Source organism: Hesperophylax consimilis, chromosome 9 (assembly GCF_061612785.1).
Source record: "Hesperophylax consimilis isolate HC1 chromosome 9, BYU_Hcon_1.0, whole genome shotgun sequence".
Classification (NCBI taxonomy): domain Eukaryota; kingdom Metazoa; phylum Arthropoda; class Insecta; order Trichoptera; family Limnephilidae; genus Hesperophylax; species Hesperophylax consimilis.
Genome location: NC_142844.1, coordinates 12,462,320 through 12,468,451, shown reverse-complemented (window position 1 = coordinate 12,468,451; position 6,132 = coordinate 12,462,320).

Here is a 6,132-nt window from a genome sequence, read left to right as displayed (position 1 = left end):
ACATGGCACGACCAAGTGAATCAGATACTTGAATCGGGCCATGTCAAGAGTTAGAATAATAGAAGAGTATGTATGAGACGATGTATGAGTGTGAATGAAGCAAGGAGTGTGTGCCAAGACCGAGTTGTTTGGCGGTCTTTCCTCTCTGCCTACCCCTGCGGGGAAACGGCGTGATGGTTAGTTAGTTAGTTTTTAACAATAATATTATTTCTAGAATTTACAATCTCAAAACATTATATCAAACCATAACCCCGAGCTAAGTCAGGTACACATCAGCTAGTGTTATATGCATATATTACAGGGGTGGTGAAATGCAATGTGATTACTGCTTATTAACCTCGACTGCTTCCGACTGCCCGGATCCACTGCAACAAAGGCGTTATGTCATCCTAAATAGGGGTACGTTTTAAAACTGAAGGGATGGGGGATGAGAAAATGTGTCGAAAACGGCGATTCTGAAGTTCCTTGATCAGATCTAGTCACCAAACACGGCTAAAGTCATTTCAAGTGACGTGTAACGTTTATATTTATGATGGTGATCTTTCACCGGGTCAATACTGTATTTACTGAAAAAAACTCATTAAGGCTGTCTGCATTCTGAAACAGTTACCTCCAAAACGTATTTTTGAAAGAGTAACCTTATCCCTAACTGCAATGGAAAGTTATAATATATAGTTTTTTTTGTTTTAAAATAAACCCGCAAGCATTTATTTTTTCTTGGGACAGGTGAAATTTTAAAGTTAAAGCAGCAACCTTCAAAATTAAGATGAAATGCGTAAACCACTGATATACTTTATAAAACCAGAAAATAATTATAAAACTTGGAAAAAACACACTGGACACAGTGTACAACCCTGCTGATAGCCCTCAGCTCTAGAATAACAACTCTTCCCAACAAACAAACACCCCTCCAAAACACACATTTACCTACACAGGTAAAGAATCTTCAGCAAAATACATTTGTTCCCAACCTAAATAAAACGCATACATTACTGTATAGTCACACTTAAACGGATATATTTGTCATAGTATATTATGATGTTTATATCGGTAAGGACGTGATTATGATACGCATACACACGCGAGCCGAACTGCCGAACTGAACCGCAACTTATGGAAAAGGAACGAAGCAACCGCAAATGGCGCGAAATGCCGCTCCTTTCGCGTAATTCGTGACTCAATTCGCGTTTAAGTTGGCAAATGTATACGTACCATAATATAACTATCATCTATATCTGATATCGTAGACTGAATGAGTATCTAATCATCAAAATTCTTTGTTGTAGGTACTATTTTTTTATTACATAATTTTTACATTATCAACAGATTTTGCAGTAATTGTGCAATATTATATTACTCTGTGCTTTTTCATTCGATCAACAGTCAAAAATTACTTCGAAATCAAGAGGGGCCTGTTATTTTATGAAGTATTATAGAATACTGGACAAGACTTAAAAACCAATAAAAAGAAAGCGCGCGCCAAACCTGTTATCTTCCAGTTACGTCCTTAAATTCACGCTGGTAAAATTTGTCTAAAATACAAATATTATAATCAATTTTTTTAGGATTCCAAAACACATCGTAAAAGTCATACATCGAGGGCTTAATTCTTAGATTACGTAACTTTTTTTTACATTAATCCCACATAGAATGCCCGGAGGAAAATAATTTCCCTGAGGGACTATGTCATCATTGGGTGGAGGGTATTTTTAAGGAAAGCAAGGAGAGGAAGATCTGGAAGGAAAGGGGTATGAGGAGTGGGTAGGAATCTAGGGATTAGTGTGACCCTGTGCCTCAACTCATTCTACTCGAACAACGAGTGGTTCGACCCACTCGCTGGATGAGTTTTGGCGCTTAGAATATGTAAATGTGTACCTTCGACGAGACTCAAGAATAAGAACGTCGATCAATATATTACTTTCTACGGCGATTGCGAGCGGCCTGGATTTGAGAATCGATACCCAGGAGTGACGGACGAATGATCTATCCCTCCCGCTGCGGCACAAGACGATGGGTCAAGAGAGACCAGTGGGAGAAGTCAAATGCTCTCCCCAAACCAGCCTCTCATGATCCGGTACGCCACGCATTAGGTGGGTAAATGCATCTGCCGCCAACACCTAGACACCCCATAAATCCGGGCACCCCTGCTAAATCACACTTGGGGTGACCTATGTCAGGGGTATTGGTTATCCAATAAATGGTTCTCGGGCCGGCGTTACCCAGACCCGCCTTCCAAATGGAAAAACTTCCATTATCTAATGTTACAGTCAAAGATATTAGAAGAACGAGATATGCTATGTTGGCCGCCGGACCGTAGGCGGAGTACTACCTAATTAGGGTACTTTGAATACTATCGGGACGTGTACGCACAGAAATCTGTTCTATGTATTAGTGCGGATACCTTAGTGTAAGCGAAGGTGTGCAGTAGTATTGGTGAACAAAACCGGTGACACTGGGCAAAACAATTCCACACAGTATGAACTGCTCATAGCACATCTCGTTCTTCTAATATCTTTGGTTACAGTAGTCACAAAAACTGTTTTTTAAACTATTATGAAATTGAAATTTGAACACGTAATTATGTATTTTTTTTTATTTTATGTGACATTTATTTATTAACGGACCATGTCCAATTTTAACACATAACAAATTACACGAAGTTAATACAAGGAGAAATGTTACAATACAGGATAATTAAAAAAATACTTCTATGACAAAAATAGGGCACATAAACAATAAAGATAATGTCAAGTCAAGTCAGAAATAAAGTTTTGATGGATTTCACGGCTTTTGACACATCAATATAAAATATTACTTAAGTTGCCATTCTGGACATTAGACATTCTGGACAAAGCAAATAATTATTTCTGAGTCTACGCGAAGGGATATTGAAAGGGATGAGTTGCTACAAAGTATGTGAGTCAATCATACTGTTAATAATTTTGAAAATGCAGATGAGATCAAATTCCTTCCAACGTTTTTTCTAAAGGAGAAAGATTTAATTTTACTTCCAGTTCATCGTATGAGTAATCGACATCTCACAAGAGTGCCTCTGTCTATACAGTGTATAGACGGGGGAGCTATATCGCCAACGGTTGGGCAATGTTGTGGGACGGGTTAAGGAAGGGGCTGTAGGAAGGGATATATGCAGGTTTTGAAGAGGTCAGTATTAAATTAAGGAGATATAAGAGTTTCCGGTAGCTCGTTCCACATACGAGCCGACTTACATACACCAAAACGAGTCGAAGAAACGACCCGTTCTCATGAACTAAGATCAAATGTGAACGGGTATCACCAGGTGAAAATCGCGTCGGCCGTGTTTCGCGCACGTTCATCTATGCAAAGGTGATCAAGCAGGCTCCATTGAAATACCCACAAAACAGACTCTGCAGAATCCCTACATTGCGGCTTTGCTTTAAATATGGCAATCGGTCTGTTTACATCGGAATGATTCCCAAAAAACCGTCTGCAATGACATTGACCAATGGAAAAATTTTAATTTAAAGGAAGCCTTGCGATGTTGTGAAGTAAAAATTCTGTACGTACGTGATTTTTTCAAAATTGGAACTTGTTTTACGTTAGCTCCAAATTGGAGGCCCTGAGGAAAAAAATCCTCAGTGCCTATGTCTTATTTGGGGATGCTGTGTGGAGGGTCTATTAAGGGAAAGAAAAAAGTTTTGGGAAGCCTAAAGGAATATGGGGTGGGGATGAATCTGGGGGTCAATGTGTCCAGGAGTGACGGACATATGAATCCATCCCTCCCTCTGCGGTGCAAGGCGATGGGTCGAGATATTCCGGCTGGAGAGGACAAAGGGTCTCCCTAACCAATCTTTCGCGATCCGGCCCACTACGGCAAACGCATTCGCCGCCAAGACCTAGACAAACATCACCCTACGAACCCGGGCACGCCTGCTAAGTCACCAAACGTACCAAAAAAACTAGGAGGAACTATGGCAGGAGTGCTGATTATCCAATAAATGGTTTCCGGGGCGGCGGTACCCAAACCCTCCTCCCGAATTCTCTTTAAGCCTCCGGAACTAATCTGAACCTTTTTTTAAATCTAGAAAAGCGATAAATATTTACCTACCTGTGAGAACAGGCTTTCTGTGTCATAGAACACCCGCTAAAAATAGAAACCAATGTAAAAGGTGAATCAACTTCCACTTTTGTTCTATTTTCTATTTATGTTGTTAAAATCGACCGTAGAATAGAGCAAGTGTGAACGCTTAACATTTTTTTTAAACATTTATTCTGTTCAAATTGAACTCGACTCCAATCTTCCGAATAATTATGAAATTTGCTGGTTCAAATAAAAATAAACATACAAAAACCGCCTTCCCTCTCTCCATAATTTGAAATGTTGGCGTGGTGGATGCCAGTGGTAGCAAATTGCGGCTCGCGAACCACATGCGACTCTTTGACGAATGGCGTTTCAAAAAACATTAACTTCAATTTAATAATACTTTTATTAATATATACCTTGACGGCCGGCATAGTCCAGTGGTAACGCATTGGACTGCCATTCCGAGCAAATCTGCAGAGCAATGAAATAGCCCAGGACAGAGACGTCTTGAATGGCTAAAGCTAATAGCTAAAGGTAAATGGTGCATGCAAATCGGATGTATAGTTTGTTTAACATGTTGTCAACCAGGTTGAAAAACGTGTAAAAAAAGTTTCTAGAAAAACGCATTCAAAGTTTTGCTGAAGGATAATATCTGCAGAGATGTGCTTTATTTCAAATAAATCCATTTCAAATGGAAATGCAAAATGCAAAATGGGTATTTTCCATTTTGCATTTTAAATGCATTTCTAAAAACCATTTTGCATTTTGCATTTTAAATGCTTTTCTCAATGCATTTTCCATTTTAAATGCTTTTTGCAATATTCTTCCTACTATCTCCACTCATCTGTTTTTCATAAGCCCCAAATATCAGTCGGTCCTCAACCTCGCTATGAGAGATAATTTACATTTGTCAAGTGGCATTTGAGTGATACCATTACAAAAAATACTGATTCAAATACTGAACATGGGGCCATGACGCTGTAATATTAAATGTTAGATAGCAGTTTCTATGTTTTTACGTTGGCAAAGTTAGTCCCGCGCAAATTTTTTGTGTTTTCATAATCTAGTCGTGGTGTTTTTGGATTTACCATCATGTAATATGTTTGTTCTACATTGATGTCCATTATTAAATGATAAAAAATTTTAAAAATTCTATAATTATTTTGATTGTTTGACCTGAGAAACCATTTTGCATTTTCAATGCATTTTGAAAATAGGTATTTTACATTTTGCATTTGAAATGCTTTTCTAAAAACCATTTTGCATTTTCAAATGGAAAAGTTTTGACCCATTTCCATTTTGCATTTCAAATGGTTTTGGGTACCCATTTTGCACATCTCTGAATATCTGTAATAATAATATAATATTAAGGAGTTATCTGGTCTCCTTTTTATGCTGTCCACATTCGACGCATTGAATCTGTTCAACATCGATTCTCAAGAGGGATTGCTAGGAGGCTAGAATTAGAAAAAGGCAAATACTCATATTATGAAATTGAACTAACTCTTTAAACCTCTCTCCTTTGGAAGTCCGTCGGGAAAGAAATGACCTCATTTGCTTCTTCAAAATTATAAATGGTATTATTGATTCACCTACTCTACTGCAACTCATTCCCTTCGATATCCCCTCGCACAGACTCAGAAATAATGAACTGATCTTCCTCAACCATCATTTGACAAATTTTGGATATTATTCACCATTGTCCAGAATGTGTAGACTGGTCAACTCAAGTCAAAACCTTAACTTTTTTGGGATAAGTCAGAATGATTTTTGCCGGTCGCTAAACAAGTGACGGAATATTATAAGGGCCCCGTGGTCCTGGCCCACGGCGTAGTCTTGACTTGATTTGACTTTTCACTTTATTTTCTTATATTATATCTTTGCTTTCATGTACCTTTGTCTACTCCTGTATTTTTCATTGTACTGTATTCGTGTTATTATTTTGTAATTTGTACGATATCCGTTAATAAATAAATAAATAAATATGCAAAATGTTTCAAACGGTTTCACATAAAATGATCTATCTCCGTCAATTTTTCGAATGTCTTTAAAAAATTTTGTGAGAGCAT